Genomic DNA, 20567 nt, shown 5'->3' on the forward strand with positions numbered 1-20567 from the left:
TAAAATATGAAAATGCATATGTTTACTTTAACGAGTGTAAAATCCTTTTCAAAGTATATATATATATATATATATATATATATATCATAAGATCAATGTTGTCTGATAAAATAGGCTTTAAAAAAGTTACGAGTTTAAGTGAAAAGGGAAACATAGGTCTTGCGTGTAACTATGTATTTAGTTCCCTGATGTCTTCCGAACGATATTTAAGGGACAAAATATATTTGGTTTCCTCTTATTTATCTGTAAAAACGAGTTATTTAGCATAAAAGTCGATATTTTGAGGTATGAATGTCACCGAAGTAAACAAATGACTATTTAAGGTTTAGATGACTTCTAAAAAACTGTCACAAATCTACCGATGGTGTCACAAAACGCATTAGTGAAAGATGACAACCTCACTTTAGATTCACACCAAAAGAAATCAATGTCTAACTATTCAAGACAATTTTACGCAAGATTGGCTTTATTGTATGCAGCAGTGTCCCAGATTTCTTATTTAAAAAAGCAAACAAAAAAAAAAACGAAAAGGTAGATGCGGAGATTGCTTCTTTGCGCTTATTCATGTGCTGCTGGAGCATTTCAATTGGTTTATTGGCATACAAAGTAAATAGAAAAAGCAGAACAAAGCGGTGAAAGGAATAGCAATTTTGGAGCCAATAAATCAATACATTTGCTTTTAAGGATTTTTACATGATTCGTTAGCTTTGTTGTATTTATCATCACACTTCTTAGATTCAAATTTGTGAAAGTAAAACACAATCATGATATTCATTAAGCAAATTGTTTTATTCCTTTCACTTTATGTTTCTTAATAGAAGTAATAACTATTCGCACATTAAAAAAATCGAATTTATTTTATTTTAAATTGAGATAAGAGCAACAATGTTTTTTTTAAATATATATTTAATGATCGGCCCACTAATTGAGTTTTCATTCTGAAATTACGGCAATCTAACCGACAGCAGTCTGTCCATCCAATTAGCTTTAAGTTTATTTTACAGAACATTTTTTACTTTTACGGTTTTGAAACCGTTGAATCATAGTTTACAACTAGCAAGGTTTTTTTTAACAATTTACAACTAGTATGTTTTCAAAATCGTAGAAAAGAAATTTAACTCGCCTTTGAAGTTAAACTTTTCGTTAGGTAATGGGCATTGGAGTTATGTTGCGGTTGAGTAGTGCTTTATCAAATGAGTAATGATCAGTGGGTAATGATTTAATCAGTTTATCAGGTTGTTTCAAAAGCGATGAAAAGTACTAGACTGTCTGGCAAAACAGCTTTACGTTGCTGCCATCTATGGGCGAATGAGAGTATCAGATTTTAATAGTTCAGCACCACAAATTGGTTAGTGCAAGACACTCGAAACTCTCTGAAGAGAATGTAGGAAATATTGTCGTGTTAAAGGTCAGACTGGAATCGCCGTTCTGGCTGTCATGAGATTGGCAGGTTAGCCCTCTCAGCTGTATTAAGTACCCAGCTGCTAGGAGCCAAGGGGTTTCACTAGATAGGTCTAATAACCACGATGCAATTCTGGTTGCTTAACCATATTAGGTGAACAAACTTAATAAACGGTTTTTCCACAGTTAGCAGTTTGAATACCGTCTAATTTATGGTTATTTGATTGTTTGAATATAGTAAAATAGCAGTTATATAACTTGTTAGATAACTTATTATTTAACCATTTATTCCAAGAAATTTCAAATAGTATATTTCCTCGAATAAAGCATGGACAGATGCTTCTTAGGTGTTATGATAACTGACAGAAACATGAATAATACAAAAGTTAAAACAAAATTCGATCTTTTTTAAGACGATATATTTTGAGAAAATTTGGAAAGTTGACGTTAAACGACTAAGAGAGTTTTTAATTTATATCCTTAATTATCCTTCATACCCTTAATTATCCTTTATATTCTTAATTATCCTTTATATTCTTAATTATCCTTTATATCCTTAATTATCCTTTATATTCTTAATTATCCTTAATACCCTTAATTATCCTTTATATCCTTAATTATCCCTTATATCCTTAATTATTCTTTATATCCTTAATTATCCTCCATACCCTTAATTATCCTTTATACTCTCAATTATCCTTTATATCCTTAATTATCCTTTATATCCTTAACTATCCTTTATAATTGAAAGCTAAAACCATGCATTCATATTTAACAGCGAAATTTTCATTCTATTGATGAATATCAGTGTTGAAAATAACTACAAATTCTAACCAGCTCAATGCATATAGTAAACAAACTACTTGCGAGATTCTATTTGGCTCTTCTTGAATTTTGCCAGAAGTGTCAACAATTATGTTTTCGAAAGTTGAAGGGATTTTCGAACGGCGAACCCTTTCCTTTAAAGATAATTCGGGTTAATTATTATCAAAACGAACGTTTAGAATAAGAAAAATTAGATAATACTGATTAAAACTATAAACAAAAACAAATATGTTTTGGCGGAGCACTATTAAAGTAAACCGCTATCGGTAAACAATATCATTTATTACTTATACCTTTTCCTCGATAAATCTTAGGACACTTTTGTTTAGAAATCTTTTTTTAAACTCTATTTTCTGAACTTTAATGGATATTTTAAATACGAATTAATTCTTTTTGTGGTCCACTTTTTACGAAAAAGCACAATCAGTATTCAATAGAGTAGTTTACCTTTAAAGATTTTTTTCCCCGTCTTATTATTCTTTACAAACGTTGGTCCATCATTATTCAAATTCATTGAAGTTTTAACCATTTTCCGCGACAGTCATTAATCAAGTATACATTATCCCTATCAAATTGTCAAAAGAAGCTGAACTATAAATCAGGCCTAACTGAGGTGCAGTACTAAGTGCATACTTTTAACTTGTTTGACACTTTGAACGCTACTTAAAGGCGTCAATTTACTTAATGGCAATTTTTCTGATAATAAGGATATGGGATAACTATACAAGCGTAATGCTAAAATAAATAAAAGGAAATGTTAATGAGTTGCTATGTAGACAAAATTGATGGAGTATGTAAATGTGATAGGATACATATGAATGTTGTGGTTAGATATACTAGTTTTTATTGTTAAAAACGCGAGTTTACTTTGTTGAATCAATTATGGTTATCTTGTATCTGGGCAATGTTAAAGATATTAGGAAATGAAATTAGTTAATGCTTGTACTAGATACAAGCAAAGTGTATTGGTTGTAAATACATATGTGGCTATTATTTATCGTTCTTTTATCATGGTAGAGAATTAATTGTGTTTTTGGACTTAACATTAGTTAAGGTTTTTGTCATATTAAAAAAGTTGTGTGTGTGATAGTTACAAAGGCAAGATGCAAAGATTTTCTTTCTGATTTCAATATACGCTATATTTCTCATGTTTCGTACATCCAAATCTAGTATACATTAATGAAATATGCATATTAATCAAATATACATTATTTTTATCAAGTTGTCAGAAGAAACTGAACTATTAATCAGGCTTAGTTGAGGTGCAATGCTAAGTGTATATTTATAACTTGTTTGAGACTTTGAACGCTACTTAAAGGTGTCAATTTATTTACTAGCAATTTTTCTGATAATAAGGATACATATATAACTATAGCTATGGTGTCTTGCTAACACACATATCTTATATTTTTCTGTTTTCTGTTTGAATAGTATTTCTGACTTTCTACATTAAAATAAAACAAATTTTTCTTTTCAATTTTGATTTATTATTTTAAATGTTATTTACTTATTTTGTCTGTTTTTGAATTCGTAAATCAGTTTCATACTTTGATTAGATAACTATACAAGCTTAATACTAAAATAAGTAAAAGGAAATGTTAATTAGTTGCTTTGTAGACAGCATTGATGGAGTATGTAAATGTGATAGGATACATATGAATGTTGTGGTTAGATATACTGATTTTCATTGTTAAAAATTAGAGTTTTCTTTGTTGATTCAATCGTGGTTATCTTATTTGGGGGTAATGTTAGAGATATTAGAGAATGAAATTAGTCAATGATTGTATTACACATAAGCAAAGTGTGTTGATGTTAAATACATACGTAGCTATTCTTTATCATTCTTTTCATCAAGTTAGAGGAATAATAGTTTTTTTAACTTCAAAAAGAAGTTAAAATTTTCGTCATGTTAAGTAAAAGTTGTGTCTAATAGTTACAAAGTCATGATATAAAGTATTTTCATCCAATGTCAATAAATGCTATGTTTTTCTTGTTTCGCACTTACAAATATTTTTCCTGGGAGAAATAAACGTTTTAAGTAATAACAAGCTAACGAATTGAAAAATATTAACTCCAAAAATATTCATTTATTTATTGTGTAATCGAATTCAAGAACTTCGGTATTGTGTGTATGATACTTGAAGGACTTTGCATTTGAAGGAGTTTGTATATTTGAAGGAGTTTGTAAATATGATACGAAATATATGAATATATGATTAAATATAATTATTTTCTCAGTTTAAAACGAGAGCGTTATTTGTGGAAACAATTAAGCATTTTTCGTAAAAATTCACTTTCAGAAATATTTGTGCATGAAATTAGTTAACTATTATACTAAACATCATTAAAATGTGCTGAAGTCAAAATATTTCTGAATATAAATCAAACTGAATTCATAGCTGAATTTTTTAATCATTGTCTAGCATGGAGAAGAAAATTTGAGTAAATTTAGCTGCGTTGAATGGAAATGACATTTTTGGTGAAAAAATCATTATTCTGATTAATAAGACCTTAAGTAAATGATATTTAAGCCATTCTTTTGGCAATTTATACCGTCAATATGGTAACGTTTACTAAAAATCCTGGTTTTCACAATTATAGTTCTTAATACTACACATTAGTAAAAAGTACAAAACTGCTGAAAAGTAAATTTAACCAAATAAATTGCTTTTATGCCATTCTCTTGGTAGTTCAGACCATAGTTTTTTTCTCAGTGCAGATTTGGTCAAATAAAATTATTTGATGTTCAATGGCTAGAGTATATATCTATAAAAGCACATGCAATCTGCCTCCAAACAGTGACGTTAAAAGCGTCTTTTTCTAGTAAAAATGGCTCTATTTAGTTGATTATATCTTGTATGAGACGGAATAGAAATAAATAATAAAAAGAATTTATGTAACAAAATATTTTCCTAATCTAGGAAAGAAATTTGAAAATAATGATTTCATTGTTTATGTGATATTTAGTTGTTTCTTAAACGTTATTTTTAATAGCGGTAATTACATTAGGTTTAAATTGTATTTCTCAACAAAAAAACAAACAAAAATGAAATTGTATTATCTCTCAAATTACTACTTTTTTTATTGATTTCTTATTTGCATAAGAAACTTTAAAGATTTGTTACTTACGCTAATTTATAATTTGAATTTAAAAGTTTTGCGATGCTGGTTTCAAAATGTCTCAATGATGTCTTATTATGTCAAATGTCATATTATGTCTCAAACACTTCGTGAAGAATATTAATGAGAGCTAGAGTATGTCATAGGGTTTAAGAAATGCACAGTGACCCATAATCAGATGTGCCAAGGAAAAGTGGTACTAGAGTTAGAAACTCTAAAAGAGCACTATTCTTTTACTCTCAAATGATTTATACTGTTCATAATATAAAAACATATAGAGTTTTTTAAATTAAAAAATCAAGGTTTTATAAATCAGATGACAGTAGGAAGCACTCTAAAGGCAAACACATAATGCAGCTACGTGAACAGTATCATTGCAATAAAATACAGAACAAACCACAGTGCGTACAATAAGCAAAATACACAGAAAAACAAATTCCCTTTAGAACTTTTGATCTATCTGAATTGATTGAATCTGAATAAATATACTTTTTATTCTTAAAGTCTTTGGATTTTTGAGCCTCAAGTCGTTGAACATCCTTACCCAATTTTGAGTTTATGACTACCAATGTTGCACTTTATAACCTCGTAATTTTAAAACCGAGACAAAAAACAAGAAAACTTTTAGATCAAGTATCGGGCGAAATTTGCCTTCGTGGAGTACTTTATGATGGAACTAAGACACATTTGAGTTACATGAAAAGTAAAACACATAATCTTCCACGGCTTCCATGACGACTAAAAGGAAACTCTAAGCCATGATCCGTCTACCACTGAATATATTTTTGCGCCAGTACTGTGGCTGGTGCAAGCCGGATGAGAAATTTGTATGAACCAGCCATCGTTGGGTTTCGAACCCGGTTCGCCTCATTGGGAGGCGAACGCTCCATCTCCTGAGAAACCATGTCTCCATGGGTATATATATGGTCCTAACAGTTTGGTCAGGAGAGCGAACCAAGACTTGAATTCCTTAATGTTAATTTTACTTTTTCCATGTTTCACCATAGATTGAGTTAAATGTGAAAAGAAATTGAAAACGATACATCAAAGTAGCTTTTAAAAACAGTCAACTTCTTCGATTGTCGCAGTGTAGTGCATTATGAATTCTAACCAGACAGTCAATAAAGATTATTAGATATTATATTTCGAGTGTTTGTGACGTTTGAGTGAAGGAATTCATAGAAAACGTCCTAAAGTAGGAAGAGAAAACTCATAGATTTCATGAAATTACTTCTTTTCACACTGAAATTATTAATCGTTAATTTATGGCCCCACTCGCACCACATTATCTTTATATGTCACCGTGAAAATTTTGTTTATTTCTGTGTTTAAATTTTTTTTTCTGTATTTATATCTGTGTTTATATTACATTTCCTTTTTGCGGTCATTGATTTGAAACCATTCACTTTATAAAATAAAATTACTTAAGATCTCTAAAGGTCATTTATAAAAAGGATATCATGGCATATTTAGATGAAGATACATATAAGTCAGAGGAGATAATTTTGTAGAATCCGAAATAAATTCTCTCTAATAAATTGATACTTTTTGCTCTTTGTTACCTTTCCAAATGTTTTTTCATCACAGTAATATATTGTTTAGCTTTATTTTTAAATTGCGCCGTAAAAGCAATTTATTTTTCACTCTTACGTTTCATATTTTCCCGTAGTTTTATGATTGAATTCTTTCAAATATCGTATTTATACGAGTTTTCCTACAAGAAAAAAAATCGGAAAACTTTTCCTGATATTGATTTAATACTTTTCTGGAATATTTGAAATTCGTATCAGTAAATAAGTCTATTTTTGAATTCAATATTTAGCCTTGAGGTGACGATCAGAAAGCTGTAAATATTTCCAACTTCATTTCAATTAGAAGCTGATAAATATTTATAAATTTTAAGTTGCCAAATATTATGAAAATATTCGATAAAAAGTTAAGTTTTATAACTGCTTCTATTTTTACAAGTATACGGTTATACACCAGTATACGTATTTTTGTATCCAGTATATGGTTAAAGTCAAAATTTCTCAGGGAAGATTTAGTTTTCGCAGTTTTTCTTCTATTGTTAATTACAATATTTTTCAAAATTCCATTTAGGCTAGAAAAATTGGTTTTTAACAATTTAGACTGTAATATATAAAAACTATATGATAATTTTAATAATTGTGTTTGAAAAGCGTTATAGATTTTTTAATTGAATTGTTGCAAACCTAAAAGAAATCCCTCAAAATATTCATGCGTGTTCAAATAATTATAGTGTTTGAGGCGGATGTTAGGATTTTCTTAATTCGCAGAGCTGCTACTACCCCGTTGCAAGTTAACAAAATACTATTGCGATAGAGGATAAAAAATATTTATCCGTGCCTGCATAGATTTTTTTTAATTTTGTAATCAAATTATGCAAATATGCTTCCAAAATAATTTAAAAGCTTTAAAAAGTTGAACACGCCAGACACACGGAAAAATGTTACCATCTTATTATAGTTGTGACCATACTTTTTCTCAGGGAATAAACATGTAAGCCAAATGCTAGTAAATGTTAAGACTTTCTGGCAGCTGACTGATATCATTGAAATTTCACCCTCGCCATAATATTTTAAAAGGACTTCAGTTGAGTTCAAAGTGATGCACCACATCCATGGCTTAATCTTACGTAATTATTACCACATTAAAAAACAAACAGCTAAGTTATTGCAATTAAATGAGACTGTTTTTTAATGATTACTATTAAAATAGTATTGTTTATGTAATAATGGGAGGAGTAATTGTAAAGATTTATTAAGTTTTCACAGCTCCAAGAAGTAAAATTTGTGTATTTTTTTAAAGTTCGGTTGAATTAAACAATTTTTTCACCTCAAAACTTGTTGTTTTATTGAAAATCTAAACTTCAAAAACATCTTCAGCAAATGATTTTCAGTAAATGAAAACAAATACCCGATGCCACATATAAGACAAACGAAAATACAGTTAAGCGTTTTGCAATAAAATTATTTTGTAAAGTCACTAAAAGTATGGTTAAGATATTTTTTCTAAGCTTAGATTAAGGAAAATCCCAAGACTCGATTCGATTAGTGATAGTTTAGAGGTTAAAGGCACTGATTTGTCTTTATGAAGGACTGGGGTTCTGTTCCGAGTTGCTGCTTAAAGTAAATCTTTTTCTGGAATTCTTTAACGAAAAATAGGTTCAAACTCTCACTTAAAAATAGGTCTGAAAATAACCTGTTTATTAACTGTTTGAAAACTTCAATCGCTTCAAAAATATACAAATAAGAAGTAGCAATCGACGTGTCAGAAGTACGTGCCTTCTTACATGCCAACTCTTGTTTCATATTTGTATATTTTTGAAGCGAATGAAGCTTTTAATCAGTTAATATCCAGACTAATAACATAAGTCGACTGCTCTTACAATGGTAAAATCACACTCACTTTTAAATCAACACCTGCTTGAATTATTCCCTCAACACGTGACGAAAAAGGAGGTACGGTAAGCAATGTTATACTTATTACTATATTTGGCAATAACCGTAAGTAAAAAACTACAAAAAGTATTGATTGAGTCGTGGTGGCTCAGCGAAGAGAGTGTTAAGCTCCCAATTAAATTTCCCGTTTTCGAATACAAGCGGTGGCTGGTTGATACGAATTCAGCTCTCACTGACTACAATGATGATGTTAAGTGTCCTCAGTGGTAGACGAACCATGAGTTAGAATACATTTGCAGTCGGGCTAACCATGGGAGATTTTCGTAGTTATCCTCTCCTTGTAACAGGATTAGTTTCATCAAAAAAACTTTCCGCAAAAGGCTAGTTTATCCCATTGCTTGATCCAGGTGTCCCCTTGCTGACTGGGTTCATGATTAAAAGGCTACCGAGTTAAGCATTGATGGTCTGAAACTCAGAATTGGATCGGTTGTTAAACTCCGGTTATAAAATTTTTTTAAAAAATGCAATGTAATATGTTAGATTTAGACTAAAATTCTCCTTATAAGTATTGTACATTCGTGCAGTGCATATTCCCGTTTATTTTTCAACATTATTCACATGATTGCATGATTAAGCTCACGACATGCGTAGCTACATGATTAAGCATGAATTTAAAATATTCAAGTTCTAAAAATAAATTACATCAAGGCGTATTTGTTTTCTTTATAAAGTAAAGGAGAAGCATCTTTTTCTAAATCAAATACATCCCATTTTAAACTCAAAAGTCTGGCATTATAAAATATATATTTTCTGAACCCAAATTCTTAACAATTATTAGTTAGAAAATTCCTTTCCTTTGTGAAGAAATAATGTTATTTGCAAATTAGATAAGGTAATTTATCATTCTTTAATCCTACTCAGTGACAATACAAGAAAAGAACTTTAATTGGATTCGCAGCTGGCTATGACATGCGTGGATAAGTCTGGTCTATTTTAAATCTCATGTATATTAAATGTTTAACCAAAATTTTAATCTATATAGCACGGCACGTAAATTTAACATAAATAGAAATAATTAAATATTAAAGAAAATACATTAGTTATTTGAAAGTTTAATATGCGTATATTACTAATGATTAAATTGAACAAATTATGATATAATTATTAAATTGAAGCAGATTATGACCTTTAGAATTTAGCAGAATCTCTGATTTGATATTCAGGTCAAAATTAAATACTTATATTAAATATGTTTATCTAATAGTTTTAAATGTATTTTGATTATTAACGATTGCGTTAATGTAACGCTTCAACATGCATTATGAATTTATTCGATTATGATCACATACTGACAAATATATGACTATTAATATAGTTATACAGAATCTGATTTAAATGTAAAATTTATAAATAGGCCTTATTAGTTCTAATTTATTCTTTTTAACCTACATATTTAACTATAGCTAATTCAAACATTTTGCTTATAAAAATGATATTAATAATGTGATATTTAAGTTAATATGATAAAAAAGAAAGAAAAACAAATAAATTATACTTATTTAAAACCATTTGTCTTATTTAAAGTTATAATAATTTTTTGAGAAAAAGAAGTATTTGACAAAGCAAACAAATTTGGAAATTATTTGTTATTTGAACCCACCAAAATCTTTTTACAAACAATTGCCTAAAAGTAATGAAATGAATAATGCCAAGAACCTAAAGCAGAAAAATTTACTAGGAAATGAAAAACTTATTTTTTTTTAAAAAAAAACGCGTCATTTACATCTGTCAAATTTTGAGAATTGGTGCTTATTTTTTAGCTCTCGAATCTTACCTTCAGCAGATTTTTTGAAGCAAATGAAGTTTTTATATTATCAATTATACCTAAAATAGTTTTTTTTTGTTTCTTTTCCAGCTTTTAGAAATACCTGATTTATAAAACTTTTGATCCTACTCCAACAATAAAGGCATAGTCAAAATTACCAGAATATGGTTAACTTTACCATGTTTTTGCCTTGTAAGGTAACACCAAGAAGATTGGTAATTTTTGCCGAAGTGCTTTGGTAATAATTTTGATAAAAATTGACAATAGAATGTGGTTTCATAAAATATATTTTGCCGCAAATAAATACATTTTTAATAATTATGTAAAAATTGTATGCCTTATTATTCAAAAATGTTTCAACTGTTACTAAATAAATATCTATTAAACTGCATTCCTTACATGGAATTTTCTTTGGATAGATGAATTTTATAATTGTGTGTAAAACATTTTTAAATTCTCTTAAAAAGTTTTCGCGATATGGTGAAATGCGCAAAATGTAAACGTAACATATGGGGACCAAACTATAGAATCACTCTCCTGACCACGCTACGGGGCCCATATTTCTCAGATTGCGGCAACCCCATATAGTTTGGGGGTCAGAAATCTGAATACGTCGAAAAAAAGTATGTTTTTTCGGAGTAAGTACTTTTTTTTGCCTGCATTCGTAACTTCAAATATCCGCTGCACTAATTAATTAGCATATTTTAGATCGCCCCCTTGAACCATTAAGATTTGGTGATAGAGAGTGAGTATACGATCATAACTGCAAAAGTTTTCCGTTAGTTTTGGTGCTCTGTACACTGTAAAAATACCGTAGAATCCCCATGAACATGAATCCGTAGGAACATGATGCGGAACAAAAATTATATATAATTAGTACAGTAATAATTACGGTAAAATCACTAAATCACTCTTTTAATATTACTATTAAAATTTCAGAATAATAATTTAAGGGAACAATGGATTTTCTGATATAATCGATTTTACGGATGATGTATTAGAGTGCCAGTAGAATATACCATAATTTTATGCAGATATTTTTACTGTATATTAAAAAGATTTCTGTTTGCTTGTGACTCTACTACTATGCTGCGCCCTACGCCCTAACATATACCTCTTACATATATTTTGCACTAACATATATATTTTACACTAACACCCTATCATATCTTTCATGCTACGCTCTAACATATACCGTATGACTCTGAGTGTGAATATACATCATTTAACATTGTAATAATTTTTTAAAAGGAAATTTAAAATTAAATTTTTATTGTGATAACAAATTTAGTGGATTGGCTTCCGTCATTGATTGTGTTCGTTTACCAGACAGGTTGATAGATTTATACAAATTGTACATGGCAAACAATTGTGCGTGATGCTAATCTTTAAGTATATAATCACTTAACGAATTTTGTTAAATGTCATGTATCAAAATGTGTTATGTCGCCATGATAGTTCGCCAATTTGGCGAGCGCTTCTTAATGTTTGTGTTTTTTTTAAAATTGCTTCGTTCGTTTCGTAGAGGATGCGCTATAGTGAGCATCCTCCTCAATAAATAATTTCGATATTAAAAATATATCGTTATTTCAAATTGTTTCGTTTGTTCTATGGTGAACACACTTTATTAAAACCAATCGTTAAATTTACAGTCCATTTATATCGTCATAACAAATTTCTTTAACTTTAATTTAGAATAGAGTATTAACAATTAATGTGTTTTTCCCCAAAAATATTAATTGTTAAACGGTTAATACATTTAAACACAGACTCAAATAAATTTTCTTAAAAATTGACGTAATAAAGTAAAGTTATTGAATCACGTTATAATAACATAACAATTATCTTAGTTTTGAATTCTTAATTTCGAAAACAAATTAAAAAAAGCGTAACAGTATCAGAGTGAAATAAGAAGAATAAATGTTAAAGGTAAATACCTTCAAATTTTGGATACAAAAATATTTTGCAGAAAAGTAATTTATTTAAGACTTGTTAATTTCATGCTGAAGACATCCAGAAAAAATAAAAAAAAATACGGAAACCAAAGAGGAAAACTCGATCCTATAATGTAATTTTTCGGCCACGAACAAGAATGGAAAACTACCCTGATGCCATTATATTTTTATTTTATTAAAGGCTTAATAGTAAATAAGTTTTCATTTAAAACCAGGATTTATATCTAGGAAAATTTTCTTAAAAGATAACGTACTATCCCGTTATACAATGCAAATAATAATTCAAATAAAAGTGTAAATTATTTTATCCCCAGGATGTACTGAGTTGAAGCAGCTCAGTTAAACATTTGAGAATTTTGACAAAAATCAAGTGATTTCACAAAATAATTTTCAAAAATAATAAAACACGGCGCAAGGATTTTTGAGCAATCAATAATGGAAGTTTGGATTATTTCTGAGTGTGTAGAGGGTTTTCAAAATATTAGTTTGACGCTTGGCTTATTAAAATATTTTTTTAACGAAAAATTAGACACAACGTAATATTTCCTTATTTGAAATGATAAATTTTTCACCAATAATATTTTTTAGTATGTTGAAAAGCAGAATGTTTCGATTAAATAATTTTCTGATTAACTTTTTTACGAAAACACTTATAGCTCGTTTCGATAATAAATAAATATTAATATTTCCATTACGCTTTTCCATTAATAGGGAAATCGCTATGTTTTTATGGGCACTTCTATGGTTATTAGGGATATCTGTTACATAAAACTCAGCAATTAAATGCCGGGGAATGTGCTAAAAGTATTATATTATAGATAATATAAATAAAATAGAAATTTATGGGGAAAAGATAAAATAAAACATATTTATGATCTAATCAAATGTATTCTGGATATTTCATAGCTTAAGATATACGCTATATTTTCTTTAAGAAACAATATAACAGTTACTATTTTTAATTCAACTGTACATTTATTCCTCTTTCGGGAATTTATATTTAAGCTTATACTTGAAATTGGCCAAAATGCTTGAATCCAATGTTGTAAATCTTGTTCTGATTCAATTTTATCTTCAAAATGTTACAGTCGTTTTGATAGAGAGAATTCTAAATCACGAGGTGTCCATCAATATTATTGATCGAATGTATAATGATGTTTCTATTTGAGGTAAACAAGTTTTATGGTTAGCAATCATAAATCACGTCACCATTTTCTGACACTTTTATCTTCCTGTTTTGAAGATTTAGGAAATTAGTCAATATATGAATGAGAATGCTTATTTGTAACTTATTACTCTTTAGAAACTTACTAAAAAAAATTTTTTTTAAATTTATTTCAAATTATCAAACACATTCAATATTTTGCTTTATATGTATATTTAAGAATCATACAATTTATAATATTTTATAGCATAGTAATATAAAATATGTTTTCACTTATGAAATGTCTCTATGTGAAATGTACCTAATCATTTTCTTTCCGTAATTACGTAATTATTTAAACAGTTTTAGTTCCAAAATACTTTTTCAGTATGAACACATAATGATTATTATACGTCTACTTATTTAACTATACCGAAACTAACTCAATTGTAAAATATATCAAATGCTCTATAAATACTAATGGAACTGTAAATTTTATTCAGTATTCTTATTGGTTCCAATATAATTATAAAATTTATCAGTTAATCTTTTTAATTATAATTTAATGGTAAAAATTGTTAAATAATATCGGATGTATTATGATGTTTCCGGTAAACTGTATTCTGAGGTAAAGGAGTTCTGTAATTTGAGGTAATGCAGTAATTCGGTAATTTTGAGGTAATTCCGTAATTTGAGGTGAACTAGTCTTATAGTTATATTCTTATTAATATGGATAGACTCTTGTTATATGGTTTTAATACTCCTTTTAATACAAATTTGATTGTAAATTTTTCTAAACAATCTTACCAGATGTATAAGTTTTGCTTGAGGTAAACGAGCTTTATGATTACATTCTTATTAACAATGTTAAACTCTTATTATATGGCTATAATAATTATAACTTTTTAATACTTATTTGATTGTAAAATTTGTCTATTAAGCTTTAAAAATTCTAATTTAATTATAAAATTTTAAAAATAAAACAATTGGATGTATAATGATTAATTCTACTCGTGATAAACGAGTTTTATGTTTAACAATCATAAAGCACGTCTCTTTTATCTTCTTCTTTTGAAGTGTTAAAAAATCAGTTAATAAATTAAAAATGATGCTTATTTGTCTCTTAATATGCTGCAGAAAAATTCTTATGTTCCTTAAAATAAAGATAAACAATTTTTTATTTATTTATACTTTTTAAACAAATATGATATTTTGTTTTAAATTTGACCCTTTATTGAGAGTTAATGTGTTATTTATTAAAAAAGAATTGGCTGATATTTTGTTGCAAAAAAGCCTTAATATAATCCTTAACTTAAAAAAATACAGTTTTGAAAATAGAATTGGTGGTAATATCAGATGGAAAGTTTCAAATTTATCAGTTTGAAGGCATTATCAGAATTATATTTAGAAATAATTGATTTCAGAAACTTTTTCTGATATCAGTAAAACTGGACCTCCGAAACATACATATATAAAATTCTTTAGGGTAACATTTGTCATAAACAAATCTAAAACACTGTATTTTTTATATTAAATAATTGTTTCTATAGAAATAAACTGGATGTGATAAGTTGCTACGGCAAAATTTTTAAAAAATTAAAATTCTTTGTAGTTTTTAAACAAATTATGAATTCTTTAACTTTTTATACTTTATAATCAATTTAAATAATTAAAAAGTTTTGAATTCTCAGCAATATAAGTTTAAAATAATGTCAAAATCAGTTTTTTATTGATTTTGATGACTATTTTGTTGCTTCGTTAAAATATTTTTTTGACTTGGCAGTAAACAAAAAATTTGCTTTTTAAAGACTGAACAAGCCAGATATTTTACTAGTATAAACTATCTATAATACGTTAAAGTACTTACAAAAATTACAGAAGAAGCTTTAAGGATTTAAAAAAAATACTTATTAAGCATAAAAACGCATTTCAAGTGTGTGCATAATGTGCACAAATATTTGACAACCATTAATGATTAGAATATAAAATCTGTTAAACTTGGCAGCATTTAAAAAAATGTATGATAAGTAAAGAAAAAAATATAAACCCATTTTCGTAGAGCTACGCTGCATTAAAATAATTAAATTTTGATAGCAAACCATAACAAACGAAAAAATTCTAAATTAGTTATATAGTTAGATTATAATATTAAATGAGATTTTAAGAAAAACTTTTTTAGCTTAAACAAACTTTAACAATCTCAAGACCCATTTTATTTAATGTTATTATCTTTTTTAGAGGAAAAGTATATACCATTAATTAAAGTTATGTACCTCTAGTATTCTAATTAGATTTTGCGTATATTACATAATTAACTTCTTAACTCTAAAAGGAAACTTAATTCATCATATTTTGCAAAGTAGTAATAATAATCCTAGATAGCTTGCTTCAATAAAATTGATCTAAATTCATTACATTTATTAGATGATGATAAGGAAGTATATAGCGAAACATCCTCACCAGAACTTATCCAATATTAAATTATTCATCAAGCGACGTCAAATGAAAAGAAAGGATATCGATTATAAGTGGCGTGCCAGCGTCGTTTCTGTCTTTTAAGGCTTCTCAAACAATGATGACAGGGATATCATTTATTTGTAACTGTAAATCATACATCAAAGTGTTAAATAACAAACACGAATTGTATCGCATCTATTCTTTTAAAGCAATGTAAAACTAATGTGATGTCTTTCAGGCATGTAGTGGGATAGAGTAAGATGAAGTTCTTATTCGAAATCAAAATTTGAAACAAATTACTTAATTTTAAAACTGATTTAGTTTGCTCCATAATTAAAAGATACATTGCTGTCTACTTTTAGTTTCTGAGAATCATACTTTCTTGCGAGTAATTTTATAACCTCAGTAATAACATCTTAAAATGATTTTCCGTTTTACATTGATTAGTTACTTTTTAAGATTTTTATTTGATGAGTTACATCATATCTATTATTTTAATGAGTAGCATTATGTTAATTTGCTTTCTTACAAGTAATTTTATAAAACCAGTAATAAAATATTGAAATGGAATTTTTGTTTCATCTTGATTACGCTTCAGGCTTTTCAGATGATGAGTTAAATCGACATTGAATTGTTAGAAAGTATACATTTGCTTCACTTTGTATTATATGAACATTACTAATTTACATTTTAGAAATATTAAATATAGAATATAGGAAATTAGATAGCTAACTGAATACTAAAATGAAATTATCTTAAAAAATTCTGAGACTTAATTAAACTCTATTTGATGAGTTAGAATTAGAAAATAGTTAGAATCTTCAATCAATTTTCCCCCTTATTGAAATATATTTAACAATTCCAAGAATTGGAATTCAACATAGATATCTATTCCTAGAGACAATGCAATTTTTGTTATTTTTTTTAATTTAAATACTAAAAGTTAAAATTTTGCTTTAAAAACTGCTTTTTGAAATTAAAAAAAAAAAAACTTTTTGGGAGTCGCCCATATCTTAAGCTCTAAAAAAGTCTTAAAATTTAGGAGGCTTGAACGAAATAAATTCCGCACAGAATGCACATAATTCTTAAAACAAATTCCTTTTCTTCTGAAGTTTCAAACTTTTTGAAAAGGTTTTTCCATTCGAAAGCGTCTTCTTAATCTTAATTATCGTGCTATGGGATTTCTACATATTTATTTTTTAATAAAGTAGAATAAATGAGTTTCGACCTTATCACCACGTTTTACTATAATTTTGCCAAGATTCATATAATTTGGCAATTACAAAATAAGATTCTGAAGGTAAATGTATTCCAAAAATTAGTTATTTTTAAAGTCAATATCTGAACTTTAAGAATGCATTTCAATTGAATAGCAGATTTCTATTGATTCTACCAAGATTTGGAAAATAATTTTACGCGTTTGCTAATTCTTCAGAAAAGTAGCGATTAATCATTATGTGATCTTCGTTAATTCTCTGATTTCAGCAATTAATTCTGTTTGACTGAACTGCAAGTAAAATATGTTAATAAACTTTCGAAATTAATTGTATATTTCATTATTATATGATAGATTATATTATTTATTTAATGTACTATATGATTAATGATTTAAATCGGAAAAGTGCTTTAAATATTGTAACTAGGGCAAAAAGGAAAAGAAAAAAAAATTTGTAGGTGATGTGATCATTTGAATTACAGCATATCATTTGAATTATAACACATTTGTAACTATACAGTAATATGTGTCTAAAAACACAAATATCGAATATTACCAGCGGCTTAAATATGCCTTTGGTGATATTGTTAATTAATAAGCAAAATTTAATAAATATTGATTGATATCTTAAGGGACACTTCTGTTGAAAATTTTTAGTTATGTTTTTCCCTCATATACCATGGTGTTTTATAAATATTAATATTTTCATTAATTTTAACTGCATATATTTTAAGAATAAGGGATATTTGTTTATATTAAACATACGTCGAAAAATACTGATCAAATATCATGTTTTCTTTAAAGAATATTCTTGAGCTGACTCCTATTAAAGCTACACTGTTAGAAATTTCTCCGAAAAATTATAAAATAACGATTTATTTTATTGTTATTTCGCCATATTCAAACAAAAAAGTTAAATAACTATAAATAAGATGTTACTTAAACTGTGAGAAATACCGTGTATTAACTGCCTTTACCTAATATGGCTAAACAACTAGAATTTTTTCGCACCGACTTGACCCTACTGACAACTAATTAACCCACTTAGTTCCTTCTGGATGGTTACTTATTGCACGGGAGTTCGAGTCCCAGCTTTGACACCATAATATTTCTTCCATTCCCTTCAACACATGAAGAGTTTCCAATGTCCTGCACTCCCCAATTTGTGATCTAGGGCTATTAGAATACGATACTCTCATTAATGCTTAAACGGCAGCTCAATAAAGCTGATAAACTGCCTCCAATCTCATTTTTATTTTTTCGGTTTGAAACCATTCTAGTTGTAAATGGTTAAAAAATCATATAGTTTTTTTTTGTTCATGGTTTTTTGACAATACTAGTTGTAAACGGCTTCAAAACCGTAAACGAAAAAATTCTCGTTGCCTCAAATTTTAAGGTTAATTGGATGGTAAGTCAAGCTGCTGGTTATTTTACCTCAATTTAAGAAGAAAAATTCTAACAGTGTTGGAATTTGATTGCTATGTTTAAAACTTAAAATTTTCATTTGATTGACAAGAAAACGAGAACTTTTGAGAAATGTTAAAATAATAAAATAATTGTGTTTAGTAAGTAAAATTTATTCTTATTTCTTAAATAACTCTTATGAGTAAAATACAAGATATATTATTATTAAAAGTCCTTTTTCGAAACATTGCATAGAAACTTTGTGAAACCAGCTAATTCGCGTGACTTTAGCCCATAATTGCCAAAGCTTGACCAGAATTATCATCAAAGACAATTTTAATAATTACTTACAGATTGTGCGAAACAATATTTTAACGCTGTGTGCATTAGAACTTTCTTTATGAATGAAACAGGAAGTACTATCAAAGAAAAAAATTTTCTTTAAAAAATTTCGTTGCAGAAACAGTCTATCGACAGACCTCAATATGTTTTTAAAAAAAATATAAGCTTATAAATGGAAGTATGCAGAAGAAATTTATAATCATGTATTGAATGAAATTTAAAAAGTTATTGATTATCCAATTTATTGATATAATTAGTATATGAAATGATGATATTTAATGACAATAAATATATTTTAATTCATAACTTTTTTCAGGAAACCTCATGGTGCTGGAAAGTTTGAGATATTTTGAACATATTATGAATGTTTCGTCAATATTTCAAGAGACTCTTTATCTTTCACTCTTTGTGTTTGTAAGTGTATATATATTTTAAACTGACTAATTTAAAAATGTGTGTTGATATTTATCATTGTATGTTTGTACAGTCTTGTTAATAAATATTTTATTCACATTAATTTGAGCGTATAAATTTAGATTTATAAATCATTGCGCTGAATATCATACAAATTATAAGACATGTTAATATGATAAATAAAAATGGAATTATTCATGAAATTGTTTTAAGGTTTAAACTTTTATGTGTAAAAGATTAAACACTCTTTAGAGGGGAAAACTCATTTGATAAAAATATGCCGAACCTGAATGGTAAAACTAAACGTTTAATTTTAAATAAAACCCATTACCATGAAATCTCGCAAGAAAAGAAATGATTTGGTATAAGCTACTCATACCTTTTTTGAAAGCTGACTGACTCAATAAAATCAGAAAACTAGTCAAATGAGAGCCGATACACCTAACTTCAAACTATGTACTCAATAGTAAATGCAGTCATAAGTAACACGTTATTTCATTTTTCAGAAAACAGGATTTCATCTTTTAAATTAAAACTTCTACTTGCGGCTAAACATACCGCCACCCTTGAAGTAATAACTTCAAAATGTAAATTATAACTTGAAATGCAAATCTAATATACGAGGGTTGTAAATTAAGTAATAGCAACATAGGTATAAATCAATTTTTAACGAACTTACAAGTACAATTGCATTACATTCTTTCTATGTAATCACCAGCAAAGCTTATAACCTGTTGCCAAATGTCGGGAAGCCGTCGTAGACCAGTGGCAAGGTGTTGATTGTTGATGTGAGCGACCGAGCGCTCTACTGAGTGGAGTACAGATGAAACGTAATGAAATCGGTGACCACGAAGTGGTTCCTTCAACTTCGGAAACAGATCGAAGTCACAAGGACTCATGTCGGGTGAGTAGGGAGGGTTTTCCAGGATTTCCTACTGCCACCGTCGCAATAGGAGAGTGACTTTGTTTGCGACATGGAAACAAGCGTTGTCATGTAATACGATAGGGAGATTGTTGTGCAATAAACGTGGACGTTTGCGCC

General features: G+C 28.0%; 1 protein-coding gene across 2 annotated transcripts in view; it reads left to right on the forward strand.

Moving 5' to 3' along the window:
- LOC107443029 (adrenocorticotropic hormone receptor-like) overlaps positions 1-19628 on the forward strand; it is a 58107-nt gene extending 38479 nt beyond the window's left edge. For both annotated transcript variants that reach the window (XM_071179150.1, XM_016056764.3), the window contains exon 2: positions 19428-19628. The gene's annotated coding sequence lies outside the window, so the exon portion shown is untranslated. The remainder of the gene's footprint in view (positions 1-19427) is intronic.
- The last annotated feature ends 939 nt before the right edge of the window (positions 19629-20567 follow it).

This window comes from Parasteatoda tepidariorum, chromosome 3 (genome assembly GCF_043381705.1).
Source record: "Parasteatoda tepidariorum isolate YZ-2023 chromosome 3, CAS_Ptep_4.0, whole genome shotgun sequence".
Taxonomy (NCBI): Eukaryota; Metazoa; Arthropoda; class Arachnida; order Araneae; family Theridiidae; genus Parasteatoda; species Parasteatoda tepidariorum.